The sequence below is a fragment of the Sminthopsis crassicaudata genome, chromosome X (assembly GCF_048593235.1).
Source record: "Sminthopsis crassicaudata isolate SCR6 chromosome X, ASM4859323v1, whole genome shotgun sequence".
Lineage (NCBI taxonomy): Eukaryota > Metazoa > Chordata > Mammalia > Dasyuromorphia > Dasyuridae > Sminthopsis > Sminthopsis crassicaudata.
The window spans coordinates 73284349-73301705 of NC_133623.1; positions in this window are offsets into that span (position 1 = coordinate 73284349).

The window sequence follows — 17357 nt, forward strand, 5'->3', positions numbered from 1 at the left end:
TAGCCATTCTAACCTTTTCTCCCATCTTGGTGCTTTTGAGCCCTAACCTCCTTATCATATTGCTAATGGTACCCTGACACTTTGATAAATCCCACTGTTCACCATCTTCACTCCTACACACTCTTCCTGAACAAAGGTGGAGAAAATCACCCAACCACTCTGAGTGAGTCCACTACAAAATTATTTTATTATTTTGGTGAGGCAATTTAGGTTAAGTGATTTACTCAGGGTCACACGGTTAGTAAGCATTACATGTCTGAGAGCAAATTTGAACTCAGGCCAGGGCTCTATCCATTGCTCTGGCTATGTCTCATGCCTGGACTGCTTTCCCTCCTCATCTTCACCTACCGACTTCCTTTAAGTTACAACAAAAGTCCAATCTTCTGCACAAAGCTTTCCCAATCTTTTAAAATTCTAGTTTTTCCCCTCTTATTATTTCCTATTTATCCTGTCTATATTTGGTTTGTACGTTTGTTGGCTTTTTGCCTACATTTGTTTGCTTCTTGCCTCCTCCATTAGATTGTGAGCTCCTTGAGGGCAGTGACTGTATTTTACCTCTTTTTATATCCCCAGGGGTTTAGCACAGGACTTGACTCATGGAAGGCATTTAATAAATGTTTGTTGACTTAACCAGCTGAGACCACTTGTCTTCTGGCACAAATAACTCATTTGTGTCATTAATATGATCTAGTTTTTCCAGTAGTTTATTAAAAAACGACTGGACAAAGACCTCACATTTAGAGCGCCCACAATCAAGATCATGTTTATAGATGGTCTAGGAACTGTGTGATCCTTAGCCTGCTTTTCCCCTTTACTCTCACTCTGCCACTGTCACTGAAGGAGCATAAGGGAACACCTAAGAGTAAGTCATAGCTTATTTATCCTGTAACTCTAAATGCACAAAAGACATCCCATGACTTCAAAGAAAGTTTGAGAGGCCCTGGATTAGAAGGCATCACACAAAACTAGCTAATTTGTAATGTCCCAATATAGCCACTTGGTGGTTCCTGTGAGCTAATGTTCTTTGGCATTTATTGGAATTGGTGGAGCTGATTTAATAGTATACAAAATCCCACTATATTTTCTTTGTTTATATATTTCTTTTTTAAATCTACAACTAAAAACATAGATCTATCAATTATTTAGTTTTGATTTTTCTTCCCATTCTGGTTAAATAGTAGTTGCAGATGTTATGTTATTTGCCTACTTCTCACTAGTTATTAAAATAGGTTTAAAGTACTTGAATTTTATATTACATGCATTTCCCAATAATATCCTTTAATAAGTACCCTGACTTAGAAAAATTAGCTAACCAAAACCATCTGCTATGATGATTGTGACTGAGGATATGTAACATTCTATACCAGTAGCCCTCTACCTTGAAACTAAAATTTGATCATCACATTTGCTCTGAATTCTGTCTTCTTTTAATGTTATTTTCATTTATATCATTGTAGTTAGTGTATATTTAATTTTCACTCTTTTATTTTCCTCTCTTTAGATCAGTTTTTTCATATTTATTAAATTTTTCATATTTGCTATTTTTAATGGCTTGGTTGGTTGTCATCCTTTGTACTAGAAGAGGACTAAAATGGCATCACTATGTTAGAGTTGAATTACAGCGTGTCCCTCTGTGGCTGATCAGATTAATATGAGCTTGGAATATTCTGCCACAGGTCAGGCACAAATAGTTTTTATGAACATTTAGGGTGGACTCTCTGACTTGTGCATCTCACATTTCTTCTGCCCTAGTTCACTTCTGCTTCATTCGCAGAGCACGGCGCCTTCTCTGATGAAAGCATGCCATGTTGTATGGTCCTATGCACCATTTTATAGCCCTTTCCTGAATGGTTGGATTATTTTACAACTCTTTTCCTGTCATTTTAGCCAATCTGAGAGGTGAGAGGTCAGAGTTGTTTTAATTTGTATTTGTATTTCTCTAATCAATAGTAACTATAGATGGCTTTAATTTGATCATCTGAAAATTGCCTGTTCATACCCTTTGACCATTTGTCAATAGGGGAATGACTTGTATTTTTATAAATTTAACACAGTTCTTTCTATATTTTAGAAATGAGGCCTTTGTCAGAAACACTGGCTGTAAAATTTTTTTCCAGCTTTGTACTTCCCTTTTGATTTTGTTTATATTGGTTTTGGGGGTTCACAATTTGCCTTCTGTGGTTGTCTCAGCTCTCACAGCTGGCTGCTGGTCCACCGGCCTTCTGAACTGGGACAAAGTAGCTAAAGTTGCTTTACTTTGGCTAAGAGCCTCCCACTATATTCCCCACAGTAAACCTCCCCACACTGGGCCTCCCTGTACCAGACCTTCCTGCTTCAGGCCTCTGTTCCACTGCGTTCTCCTCTGCCCAATTCAGACAGACCTTTCCTGAAGTCCTTCCAAGACATCTTAAGCTGGAAAATGATTTTACTCCAAATGTTTTTAGGTTCAGCCATTCCAAAATCTGTTCTGAGGCTTGATCTAGTATTAATCCTGAGGAAAGCTGGGGCAATGTCATCTTGGCTCCCTAAATTTTCTATTTGTCATTGACCTCCCTGGGGTACATACCCAGTAACATGACCTCTGGGTCAAAGAATGTGAATATTTTAGTCACTTTTTCTTTTTAGCTATTTCCAAACTTTTCCAGAATGAATGAATCAATTGACAGTTCCATCGGGAGTATGCCTATCTTCCCTCCAACATTTTGACTATTTTTCATCTTTGCGCATCGTTGCCAATTTGATAGGCATAAGGTAAAACCTCAGAATTGTTTTATTTTCTCTGATTAGGGTATTTTTCATATAATTGTTGATAGATTGCATTTCTTCTTTTGAAAACTGTTTGTATCCTTTAACATGAAATGGTAATTTTAGAGGGAATTCATACCCAGCAATACTCTTTAAGGAGTGCCTGGGATAAAATATATTATTTATCTCTGGTCTCTTCCCTTACCCTCAGTAGTTTTATATAGGTGAAATCAGGTTGGAATGAACTCAAGGGTAAACTGACTAAGGAGGGATGAGAAAGGGGAAAAGCATAGTTCCACACAATTTGCCTTTATGATAAAATAAAAACACTAATATCAAACTAGCAACCCATGGTATAGATAATGCTCACCTCCTTCTTTGCCTTGTACAACAATCTTTTAACCAGCGAAAGAGTTCCTTTGCTGGACTAGCTCTGGGTTATCTTAGAGATCACAGACATACCAGGTGACTGCATGTCACACTTGTCATGGCCAGACTTTGAGTGTCACTTCCCTCAGGGAAGCATTTTTATTTTTATTTTTTGTTTTTTTTTTTCTTTTTGTGAGAAATGCTGAAAAGTTGGGTTTCCACAGTGTCGCAAGCTTTGAGGTAGTGTGGGATAGTGGGTACCACTGCCCAAGAGGTTTTCAGAAGGAAGATTAGGATTCACAGAACCATTAAATGATCAATAGAAGCCTTGAGCCAATAAGAAATTGGGGGGCTAGGAAGGCACAGGGGGGATTCAGCCAATCAGAAAGAGGCTTGTGGTTTTGAGAAAACCCCAAACTTAAGATAATAGCCCATCCAGCCCAAACTAGTTAGGGGTCAATGACAGGACTTGACCCAATCACTACTGCCTGCTTAATAGACTAACTGAATATTAAACACACCCCATAGGAGGAATTTTCCACTATTTTTGAACAAGGGAGGTATGATGATGGTGGGGGAGGCGGCATGTTTTATACATATTAAGGGGAATCATGTAGTGGGCATATCAGAAAGACTAACCCGGATATAACAGACTAAACTGTTCTCTGGAGGGCAGGGCTGTGCCACACAAGCAAGTACAAAGGTTCCCCTATTTCTGTACTCAGTGCTCCCTCTTCCCCAAGAGTAGTGGGGCCCACTTCTGGCCAGAAACATTAAGACGATTCCTTACGATTCTTTTTTAATACCTTTTCCTTGATATCTGATTTTCAGTGTCAAGAGTGTCATTTGTAACATTTTTGAGAAGCAATTGGAGTTAAGTGATTTGCCCAGGATCACACAGCTTAGAAAATATTACCTGCCTGAAGCTGGGATGCATTTTCTTTATTGAAATAAAGGAATTAGATTATATAATTTTTGAGAACCCTTTCAGTTTTAGATTCTATGATTAAGTTATTAATGACCATCAACTATTACATTATATTAATCAATAAGAAATTAATAAATAGTTAAATATTAAGTAAATTAAATTATTAATTTGTCAAACAAATTAACTAAATATTAAACAGTAATGGCTGAATGAATTTAGTTATTAAATTAAATGCTAAACAAATTAAATATTAAAGAATGATAAGTAATTAAATGGTAAATTAATTAATATTCAATATTAAATTATTTTTTTCCTTTGCCTTGGGAGGTTCCAAGAATGTATAGCTGAAAAATCAACTCTAGCTGGCTCTAGAGATAATTTGAATGGCTTTACTGTTCTGTTGCTAAATTTTCTGAGGAAAACATTTTTCTATAAAATGTAAGCTCACTAACAGCAGAAATTAATTAAAAAAATAATCTTGGCCTCTACCACAATGCCTTGCATAAAACATGTGCTTAATAAATGTTTATAATAAATGTTTATTTAATTGAGTTACTTGACGGCTATTAAAGAGACCAAAATCAATCAACTATGGGCTAGGCACTATGCAGGTGCTGGGAATATAGGTTCAAAGAATGAAACAATCCTTAACACTCAATGAGCTTACATTCTAAAGGAGGAGTCTGAGATTGGGGTAAGTGTGCCATTCTAACACACTTGTGAGGAGTAAAAGAATGGAGACATTTAGAAAAGGATGTTTATGTGTTGTCTTCCTGAATTAATTCATAAGCTCCATGAAGTGAAGGACTGTCTTTCTTTTTGTGTTTATTTGTATTTCTGGCACTTAGCTGAGTGCTTAATAAATGCTTGGAGACATAGTCAACGAAAGAGAGAGGGAGAGAGAGACACAGACACACACAGAGAGACAGAGAGACACAGAGAGGCAGAGACACAGAGATAGACAGAAAGAGGAAACTGAGAAGACAGAGATAGAGAGAAAATATTTCTTCTTTTCAAGAGCAATTCTGTCTCAGAGATCTGATGCCAGATCTGGAATCTTCATTTTTTTTTTAAATCTTTAAAGCTTTTTATTTTCAAAACATATGCATGGATAATTTGATAACATTGACCTTTGCATAGCCTTGTGTTTCAAATTTTCTCCTCCTTTCCTCCACCTCCTCCCCTAGATGGCAAGCAATCCAATATATGTTAAAACATGTTAAAATATGTGTTAAATCCAATATGTATAAACATATTTATGTAATTCTCTTGCTGCACAAGAAAAATCAGATTAAAAAAAGAAAGCAAATGAGGAAGGAAACAAAATGCAAGCAAACAACAACAAAAAGAGTGAGAATGTTATGTTGTGATCCACATTCAATTCCCACAGTCCTCTGTCGAAGTGCAGATGGCTCTCTTCATCACAAGATCATCGCATTGGCATCAATCATCTCATTATTGAAAAGAGCCACGTCCATCATAATCTTACTGTTGCCATGTAGAATGATTTCCTGGTCCTGGTCATTTCACTTAACATCATTTCATCTAAGTCTCTCCAGGCCTCTCTGAAATCATCCTGCTGATTCTTTCCCTTTTTAAAATTATTTTTTATTTGTTATTATTACTTTTTTTTTGCTGAGACAATTGGGGTTAAATGACTTGCCAGGGTCACACAGCAAGGAAGTGTTAAGTATCTGAGATCAGATTTGAACTCAGGTCCTCCTGAATTCAGGACTGGTGCTCTACCCACTGCACCACCTACCTGCCCTTCTGATCATTTCTTATAGAACAATAATATTCCATAACATCCATATACCACAATTTATTCAGCCATTCCCCAACTGATGGGCATCATTTCCAGTTTCTGGCCACTACAAAAAGAGCTGCCACAAACATTTTTCACATACAGGTCCCTTTCCCTTCTTTAGTATTTCTTTGGGATATAATCCCAGTAGTAGCGCTGCTGGATCAAAGTGTATGCACAGTTTGATAACTTTTTGGGCATAATTCCAGATTGCTCTCCAGAATGGCTGGATTCTTTCACAACTCCACCAACAATGCATCTGTGTCCCAGTTTTCCCACAGCCCCTCCAACATTCATCATTATTTGTTCCTGTCATCTTAGCCAATCTGACAGGTGTGTAGTGGTATCTCAGAGTTGTCTTCATTTGCATTTCTCTGATTAATAGTGATTTGGAGCATTTTCTCATATGACTAGAAATGATTTCAATTTCTTCATCTGAAAATTGTCTGTTCATATCCTTTGACCATTTATTAATTGGAGAATGGCTTGATTTCTTATAAATTTGAGTCAATTCTCTGTATATTTTAGAAATGAGGGCTTTATCAGAACCTTTAACTGTAAAAATGATTTCCAAATTTATTGCTTCCCTTCTGATCTTGTCTGCATTAGTTATGTGTGTAAAGTTTTTTTAACTTAAAATAATCAAAATTATCTATTTGGTTTTATGATTTCCATTATGAGTTCAATTATGAGTTCTTCTTGGACACAAATTCCTTTCTTCTCCACAGATCTGAGAAGTAAACTATTCTATGTTCTAATTTGCTTATCATATCACTCTTTATGTCTAAATAATGAACCCATTTCAACATTATCTTGGTATACAGTGTTAAGTATGGATCAATGCCTAATTTCTGCTGTACTAGTTTCCAATTTTTCCAGCAGTTTTTATCAAACAGTGAATTCTTATCCCAAAAGCTGGAGTGTTTAGGTTTGTTAAAAACTAGATTACTATAGTTATTCACTATCTTGCCCTGTGAACCTGACCTATTCCACTGATCCACTCTATTTCTTAGCCTGTACCAAATGGTTTTCATGATTGCTGCTTTAGAATATAGTACAACATAGCCTGTGCCACCTTCATTTGCATTTTTCATTAGTTCCTTTGAAATTCTTGACCTTTTGTTCTTCCAGATGAACCTTGTTACTATTTTTTCTAGATCTGTAAAATAACTTCTTGGGAGTTTGATTGGTACGGCACTAAATAAGTAGATTAATTTAGGTAGTATTTTGAATGGATTTTCTTTTTGTATCTCTTGCTGCTGAATTTTGTTGGTAATATATAAAAATGCTGAGGATTTATGTGGATTTATTTTGTATCCTGCGACTTTGCTAAAGTTGTGGATTGCTTCTAGTAGTTTTTTAGTTGATTCTCTACATTCTCTAGGTGTACCATCATATCATCTGCAAAGAGTGATCATTTGGTTTTCAGACTGCAGGGCCAGAGCAAGAAACAAGGAACAGGCTGCTGCCATATTCGGGAACTCTGGGGGTTCGTGCTTCAGATGTCATGGCCAGGGTCACTGGGCTCACAACTGTACTTGGAGGAAACCCCCAGACTCCTGTCCCAAGTGTAATCAGGAGGGGCATTGGAAGAGGGGTCAAGCCACCTCCTCCCAAAGCCTTGCCCTTTAGTCTCCCCAGGACCAGGAGTGACAGTGCCTGGGACTTAGTCAGGTTCCTCTTTACTCCATCATCATGGCCAAACCCAGGGTAACTTTGGATGTGGCAGGTAAGGCCATTGAATTCCTCTGACACAGGGCCCATTTTCTGTCCTGCTCTGCCACTCTGACCTTACCTGCCCCTTCCCTCATAGGGTGATGAGGATTGAAGGAAAACTTAGAAACTGTTTTGAGACCTTTCCTCTGCCTTGCCAGTGTGGTAGCCTGTTATTTAAACATTCTTTTCTTATTATCTCCTCCTGGTCTGCTCCCTTGTTGAGGCGTGATTTAATGGTGAAGTTGGGGACCCAATTTTCTCTTCTCAGACTTCTGGTGAACTTTTTGTGCCCAATTTTCTCTTCTCAGACCTCTGGTGAACTTTTTGTGCCCAATTTTCTCTTCTCAGACCTCTGGTGAACTTTTTGTGCCCAATTTTCTCTTCTCAGACCTCTGGTGAACTTTTTGTGCCCAATTTTCCCTTCTCAGACCTCTGGTGAACTTTTTGTGCCCAATTTTCTCTTCTCAGACCTCTGGTGAACTTTTTGTGCCCAATTTTCTCTTCTCAGACCTCTGGTGAACTTTTTGTGCCCAATTTTCCCTTCTCAGACCTCTGGTGAACTTTTTGTGCCCAATTTTCCCTTCTCAGACCTCTGGTGAACTTTTTGTGCCCAATTTTCTCTTCTCAGACCTCTGGTGAACTTTTTGTGCCCAATTTTCCCTTCTCAGACCTCTGGTGAACTTTTTGTGCCCAATTTTCTCTTCTCAGACCTCTGGTGAACTTTTTGTGCCCAATTTTCTCTTCTCAGACCTCTGGTGAACTTTTTGTGCCCAATTTTCCCTTCTCAGACCTCTGGTGAACTTTTTGTGCCCAATTTTCCCTTCTCAGACTTCTGGTGAACTTTTTGTGCCCAATTTTCCCTTCTCAGACCTCTGGTGAACTTTTTGTGCTTCTCTCAAAGCCCTCCCATATTCCATCTGAAGTTTGGGAGGAAATAGAATCCTCTCTCTGGGACCAAGGAATCCTGTTCCAGCCCTTGATTGAGACATTTCTTCAGCACAAACTTTTGGTTCCTTGTGCCTCCCTGTAATACTCCCATCCTCCCTGTTCGGAGATTGGATGGGGAGTTAGGTATGATCCCAGACCTCAGAGCAGTTAATGAATTGGAATAATTCAGCCAGTTGTGCCGATCCCTATACTATCCTCACTCAGCTCCCAATCTAGGGGAATGTAACCGCCACCTATTAACATGTGCAGTCCTAGCTCAGGGCTTCCATGACAGCCCCCACACATTTGGGCAGGCACTGGCCAAAGATTTAAGGGAGTCGAACCTGATGAACAGCAGTTTTATTCAGTATGTGGATGGTATCTTGATTCTCCTCGAACGGGGCTCTGATCAGCCCAAGGCTTTTAAGACCCTGAAAACTAAAGTAACTTGTTGTAGCGAGCTGTCGTCTCCAGAAGCTGCCAGATCGCTCTCTGGGAAGAGATCTGCTGTGTCTACTCAAATCTTTCAGACAGATTCTTCTTCCTGTAGTGAACCGTTGTCTCCAGGCAGTTGCTGTTAACTCTTGTCCTTAGAAGTGACTTCCCTTCCTGCAGAGAGCCCCGTCAAGCCTGATGCAATGCAGAGTCTTTCTCTTGAATCCTGGCTCTGAATCTCCTCCAACTCTTATCCTTCTTCAGGCCGATCTGCTCTCTGCGCCCAGTGCTGTCTCTTTTTATCCTCCCAGAGAATGGGCGTGGGATAATGCAAGGGCTTCTGGGAAGAACCACCCCAGCCAATGAGCTTGCCCCCTCTATCAAGTCAACCTGAGTTCTCACCTTGTAATTGTCCAGAAAACCTGAATTCTCACCTTGTCACCATCCAGACAACCTCAGTTCTCACCTAGTAATCCCAACATCTCCCCCTTTCTTTTGATTTAGAACATAGGACAGTCATGACCTTGAAACATAAATCCATCAATATGGGAAGTATTACAGATAATTACATAAATTACATAAGCACATAGTAACATAGTAACATAACACATGCTAGAAGTATATAACATAATCATAATCATAAATTGAAAATTTATAAATGTCCATAAGTCCATTGTCCATTATTCTCATCTTGTGTGAGGAAGTCCAATGATTCCTGCTGGTTTTTAAGTTCTTTAACAGTCTTCTTATTATCCATGCTCTTTCAGTGTCAGATGTTTCTTAGATCTTCTCCTTTATTTTGAGGTCTTTCTCTTTTTCTGTCTCTCTCTGATGGACAAGGCGAATACGACTCGTTGGCACCCATCTGATTCCTTCTCCTGCTGAAGAAATACAAGCAAACCCTCTCCCCCAGGCAGTTAACCTATCTGGTCCCTTCCATTCACCACTTTCTGGATCTCTCCACATCACCTGGCGATTATCTAAGGACAGTGGAGATGCTCTCACTGGACACTGCCCTTCTGGTGGGTTATAAAACCTGTCTGCTGGAGCCAGCGCATCTTTGTCAAAAATTAGAAAATTAATGGTATAGAGAACTAAATTTAGAAGTTCCCTAGGGCTACCTGTGGCTCCCCCTTTCTTTTGTTTTTGGAGGAGTGTCTTAATATCTCTGTTTCTTCTCTCTACTATTGCTTGCCCTTGAGGATTAAAGGGTATGCCCGTGGTATGTAAAATCTTATACTGTGCACAAAAGTGTGTAAAATGTTTGGACGTATATGCAGGTCCATTGTCTGTTTTTATTGCTTGTGGCACACCCATAATTGCAAAAGCTTGTATAAGGAATTCAGTGACCACTCGGGCTGTCTCTTTTGCTGCTGGCATTGCAAATGTGAATCCTGAAAAGGTGTCTACCACGACATGAATAAAAGATAGACGACCAAAAGATTTATAATGGGTCACATCCATTTGCCAGATTTCATTGGGTCTCAAACCACGAGGATTCTTCCCTGGAGGGAGTGTAGGAGCATGGAAAGGAAGACAAGCTGTACAGCTTTTTACTATGCTCCTAGCTTCCTCTCTTGTGATTCCAAATTGTAAACGTAAAGCTCGAGCAGCCTGATGATATTTAGAATGAGATTCTTGTGCTTCCTGAAACAAAGGACTACTGGCTAACATGGTTAGAAGGCTATCTGCCTTTGAATTTCCATCAAAAATGGGACCTGGAAGTCCACTATGTGAGTGGACATGCAAGATATAAATCTTGCCTGGATGTTTTCTCACTTGCTCTTGAAGTTCCTTAAAGAGCTGATAAATATTGGAGGCTACAAATTTTATTTGGGCTGTGGCAATTCTTTGTACTACACCTACTGAATAGGCTGAATCAGTAATTATATTTACGTCTCCTGGGTAATAAGTGAGAGCTAGCATGATAGCAAATAATTCATTCTGTTGAGTGGATTGAAAAGGAGTCCTGATTACTCTCTTTATGGTTAAATCATGAGAGTATATGGCACAAATATTTTCTTTGGAGGCATCTGTAAAGATTGTTGGTCCTTTAAGAGGAACCTTAGAAACCTTTTCTTCAAAAATCCATCGCCAATTATGTAGTAGCGGGGTAATCTTTAATGGAGATCCATGTGCAAAATTTGGAGCGGTGGCCAATAAAATTTGCCATTCTGGGATGTTCTCACAGCATACATTAATCTGTGCGTTAGTATAGAATGTGTATATTTTTTCAGGACTTATCCCAGATAATTGTGTTACTCTCTTAATAGCCTTTAATAAAATCCTAGCCACAAGCACTGGGTAAGGTGTAAGGCTTTGTTCTGGTTGTGCTGGGAGGTTCACCCACTCAATCACTCTGTCTCCTTGATGAAGGACTGCTGTGGGTGCCTCTTTTGTAGCAAAAACTGATATTTCCAAGGGTTTTTGAGTGACTCTTTCAACCACATTGGATAAAGCCAGTTCAACTTCTCTCAAAGCCTTTTGTGCTTCTTTTGTAAGCTGGCGTGGTGAATTTAAAGCACTGTCTCCCCTTAAAATGTCATAGAGAGGTTGTAGTTGATTGGTAGTTAAGCCTAACACTGGACGCATCCATTGGATATCTCCTATTAATTTTTGAAAGTCATTTAAGGTGTTCAACTTCTCTGTTCTTAAAGAAAGCTTTTGTACTGTGAGTGTCTTAGGATATACTTCATATCCTAAATATTGAAAAGGAGCATGTCTTTGAATTTTTTCTGTAGCTATATGCAGTTTGTAGTACTTTAATGTTTCCATGGTCCTTTGTAGACATGCCTCTAACATTTGTTCCTCAGGTGCACATCCCAAAATATCATCCATATAATGTAACAATATTACTTTTGGAAAGGCTTTTCTTACTGGAGCAAGAGCAGCTGCAACATACATTTGGCACATAGTAGGGCTGTTTTTCATTCCCTGTGGCAAAACTGTCCATTCATATCTTTTATAAGGCTCAGCCAAATTAACACTAGGCACTGAAAAAGCAAATCTTTTCATATCCTCCTTATCTAGAGGAATAGAATAGAAACAATCCTTAATGTCTATAACCCATAGAGGCCATTCTCTTGGCAACTAAGTAGGAGATGGAAGTCCAGGCTGAAGAGTTCCCATAGTTTCCATCTGTTCATTTACTCTTCTTAGATCAGTTATCATCCTCCATTTTCCAGATTTCTTTTTCACCACAAATACTGGGGAATTCCAAGGACTTAGAGAAGGCCGCAAGTGTCCTTGGTCAAGTTGTTCTTGCACTATGTCTAATAAGGCCTGAATTTTATCACTTCTTAAGGGCCACTGTTCTACCCACACTGGTGAATCAGTCTTCCACTGAATAGGAACTGGTGAAAGTGCAGGTAGGCCTTCAACAGCAGCCCTGCCTAAAAAGCCGAAGTGCTTATTTGTAATCCTATCTGCTGTAAAATGTCTCTTCCCCACAGATTGATGGGGATTTTTTCAACCACAAAAGGAGTAAAAGCTCCTGTTTCTCCTTCAAATACCCATCTCAAAGGCCTAGCACTAACCTCTGCTGCTATTGATCCTCCCACCCCAGACATATAGGTGTCTGCTTTAATCTTTGGCCAGTGACCGGGCCAATTGGCACCTCTAATAACTGTACGATCTGCACCCGTGTCTACCAATCCTTCAAATGGTATTCCGTTTATATAAATAGTAAGCATAGGTCGGTCAGCTGTCACAGCTGCTGTCCAATATATTCCTGGATTTTGTTCATTGGAGTCAAAATCTAGGCGACTATCACTAGGTTGCTTATTAGGGGTCCGTAACAATAAGCCTGATGCTACTACTTCTCCTGGTTGATAAATCACACGTTGTCTGCCTGTGTTAGTGACTGGGATATTAGATACACGTTCTCCAGTCTCCCACATCAGTGTATGGATGGACACTGTTTTGTAGGCACTCTCAGAAGGTGAAATGGTCAAGCCTACTGTGCCTGGAGGCAAAGGATCCATAGGCTCAACAGGAACAGATTTCACTTCTCCAGGGAGTATCTCGGTAGTCTCTACTGCACACAACTCTATTTTTCCTAATTTCAATCCCTTTCTTCCATCTGATTGCCTTTTGGCTGATTGATCGTGTCTTAAAATTCTCTGGATGTAACCTCGGCTGCCATCATGTCCCACTTGGGGGCCTGAAGCTGGGCCCCACCTGTCATTTCCCTGTGTCAATCTACATTCAGAGGCCCAGTGGAGGCCCTTGTGACATTTTGGACATGGAGTTTTAGGTCTTCTCTCACCCTGTCTTCTCACTGTATCTCCATATCTACACTGAGCTCTTAGATGCCCAATTTTTCCACATTGAAAACATCGCCGAGTTTCTCTAGAAGGCCCTTGCCATGAGGGACCCTGTCTTTCCACATTCATCATTGTCCGGGTGTAAAAAGCATTTGTTCCCACTGTAGCACAGCGTCTTATGATCGTCTTATGATCCCTGTTCGGGCGCCAAATTGCAAAGGTCTGGTCTAGCTCCTCTTGTCAGGATAAGCAAAAGTCCTGGCCCCACGTTGGGCGCCAAATGTAGCGAGCTGTCGTCTCCAGAAGCTGCCAGATCGCTCTCTGGGAAGAGATCTGCTGTGTCTACTCAAATCTTTCAGACAGATTCTTCTTCCTGTAGTGAACCGTTGTCTCCAGGCAGTTGCTGTTAACTCTTGTCCTTAGAAGTGACTTCCCTTCCTGCAGAGAGCCCCGTCAAGCCTGATGCAATGCAGAGTCTTTCTCTTGAATCCTGGCTCTGAATCTCCTCCAACTCTTATCCTTCTTCAGGCCGATCTGCTCTCTGCGCCCAGTGCTGTCTCTTTTTATCCTCCCAGAGAATGGGCGTGGGATAATGCAAGGGCTTCTGGGAAGAACCACCCCAGCCAATGAGCTTGCCCCCTCTATCAAGTCAACCTGAGTTCTCACCTTGTAATTGTCCAGAAAACCTGAATTCTCACCTTGTCACCATCCAGACAACCTCAGTTCTCACCTAGTAATCCCAACAACTTGTGCCCTTGGTCCTGGCCCTACCGAATTTAGAAAAGCCTTTCACTGTATGTGGATGAAAGGGAGCAGGCCCCAGGAGTCTCGACTCAATCCCTGGGACCCCACCCCAGACCTGTTGCCTTCTTCTCAAAGAAACTTGACTCAGTGACCTAGGGTGGCCCTCTTCTTGCCTTAGAGCAGTGGCAAGGCTTTGCTACAGCCCTTCTAATGGAGAAAGCTACACACTCACCTTAGGCCAGCCATTAGAGGTTCTAACCCCCCATCAGGTTCAGAGCATTTTGGAAGCCAAAGGTCATCAGTGGCTGCTAGTGGGAGGCTTGCCAGGTATATCAGGCTCTCCTGCTAGATACACACGGAGAGTCAGGTCGGGGGTACATACCCCCGACCTGACTCTCCGGGTGTGTCACTCTCAACCTGGACACCCTGACAACACTCAGTCAGGTGACATTAGTCATACTTGTGAGGAAGCTTTAGATTCTGTCTACTCCAGTTGACCTGACTTGATGGATATTCCTCTTGACAACCCAGATGGGGAATAGTTTACAAATGGATCCTGCTTTCTTGAAAATAGGGGGAAAAGGCAGGTAATTCTGTGGCGACCCTCAATAGCACCTTGGAGGCTCAGCCACACCACTGGACTTCTGTCCAGAAAGCTGAACTCATTGCCCTTACTAGGGCTTTGGAACCGGGAATGAAAGTGAACATCTATACTGACTGCAAGTTTTGCAGGCCCGTGGGGCTATATGGAAAGTAAGGGGACTTTTGACAGTGAAAAATTCTCCTTTTAAGTGAGCAGGGGAAATTCTATAGCTAGTGCAAGCTGTCCACAAACCTAAGGAGGTTTCTGTTTTGTTTTGTAAAGGACTCTAGAAGGGAGATTTATTTCAGGCCAAGGGGTACAGGCTTCCAGATTCAGCTGCCTGTGCTGCTGCCCATTTGCCCCTGACCATGGCACCTTTAATTCCCCAGCTCCCTGACTCTATAGCTCAGAAAGGGGTACACCCTTTCTCCTGGGTATTTTCAAACACCTTCAGGCCAGCTTCTAATCCCAGAGGCCAGTCAGTAGAAACTTCTCTATGGCTTACACCAAGCTACTCACTTGGAAAAAATGCTCTCAATCCCTTGTGAAGCCTATTTTCACTGGGCACAAGCTGGGAAACACTTAGAAAGGTCTGCCAGGTGTGCCCAGTTGGTGTCCAAATAAATCCTGAAGGGCTGTTAATGCCCCCCTCTCCTGAAGCCCACCCAGAGGAGGGGTACACCCCCAGGGAAGACTGGCAGATGCACTTTAAATATTTGCCCCTCCTCAGGGCCTTCAAACTGCTTTGGGGTTTTGTTGCCACGTTTGCTATTTGAGGAGAAGCCTTCCCTGGCAAGACTGAGAAAGCTCAGGAGGAACCAAAGGGTTTGCTGAAAGAAATCCTACCTGGGTTTGACCTGTGCGGCTCTTTGCAGAGTGACAAGGGTCCAGCCTTCACTTCTCCAATAACTCCTAAGGTGGCTGAGGCACTTCAGATGACTTCCCACCTCCACCTTCCCTGGCAGCCTCAGGCTTCTGGGAAGGGGGAGAAAATGAATCACAGCCTCAGGAGAGTCCTGACTCAACTGTACCTGGAGGCTGGAGAGGATTGGGTGAAGAATCTCCCATTAGGACTTCTGGGAGTCTGCATTGCTCCTGCAGGAGAACCTTAACCTGAGCCCCTTTGAACTTCTGTGTGGGAGGCCCTTCCTCACCTCTGACGTTCTTGTAGACCCAGAACAGCATCGGGTCACTCAGTTGGCCACGCAGCTCAGGGCAATCCAGAAGGCCCTTTCTGAGGATGCAAATGTCCATCTCCCCAAACCCACAGATGCTCATCCTCAGACTGTCACTACCCTAGTAAATCATGTTACATTGTGTACTTAAAATCTTGGAAGACTCAAGATGCCGACCCCCTGGATATAAAGTGGAAAGGACCATATAGGGTCATTCTGAAAGGTTTCCCAGTTGGACTCATGTTTCTGGACTTAGAAGTGCTACTCCTACTACGTCTTCTCCCTCGGATATTCCTGAATATTCCTGCGAACCCACAGAGGACCTGAAACTACTCTTCTGCAGGACTCCTGGAAACACTGGAAACATCCTGGATAGAGAAGGGTGACATCGCCTGTGTCCTTCTCTCCCTCACTCTAGTTTTCTTTCCTTCTTGTTATTTTCCACTTTTCCCAGGTGTGCCTTTAACAACGCTCCGAGGATGAGAGCTTTGCTCCTAGTATTTTCTCTCCAGCTCTCTTGGGGTCATTCTGTGGAGCCCCGCCAGTGGGGAGATAACTCCTTAGTCAGGCTAGGGAACTCCATGAGCAGCGGGGGCATTCAGGATTGTTGGGTGGGCCCTTGGCAGCCTCAAGGCAGCCCACAGATGGGACCTGATGCATTTTCCCCAATGTCACCATCTCTACCCATTTGTACTAGCTACCCCCCAGAGGAATAACTTTAACCTGACTATGCCCCATTTTTTTTGCCAGAAAGGATCTCTTACCCATATAATAATTGAGGAATACCATTCCAAAATTATCCTGGCCAACTCACTCATAATGCTTCTATACCATCTTCTGAAAAGCTTCTTCATAACCTTTAGAGAGCTAACATTCCTATTGGTATAATGTCATGTAATTATAATTATCCCATCCTGGAAAACTGCTACAAAACTTGACCTCAAGTACCATCTGCACACATGCGGGATATGCTTCTCTTTGTAAAATGGGCTTCTCATTCCCGGCCATGTTTCTGAGGGACCTGTTAAAAGGAATGCCTCTCATTTGATAAAATCCAACATCCATTCCTACTAAAAACGCTTGAGAGTATAGGAATAAATGGACTATTCCTTAAAATAATAAGGAGCATATATTTAAAACCTTCAGTAAACATCATATGTAATGGTGATAAACTAGAACCTTTCCCTGTTAGATCAGGAGTGAAACAAGGTTGCCCACTATCACCATTACTATTCAATATAGTACTAGAAACTCTAGCCTTGGCAATAAGAGCCGAGAAAGAGATCCAAGGAATTAGAGTAGGAAATGAAGAAATCAAATTGTCACTTTTCGCAGATGACATGATGGTATACTTAGAGAACCCCAAAGACTCTGCTAAAAAGCTATTAGAAATAATTCAGAATTTTAGCAAAGTCGCAGGATACAAAATAAATCCACATAAATCCTCAGGATTTTTATACATTACCAACACAATCCAACAGCAAGAGATACAAAGAGAAATTCCATTCAAAATAACAGTCGATAGTATCAAATATTTGGGAATATATCTACCAAAGGAGAGTCAGGAATTATATGAGCAAAATTACAAAACACTTGCCACAAAAATAAAGTCAGATTTAAATAATTGGAAAGACATTCAATGTTCTTGGATAGGCCGAGCAAATAT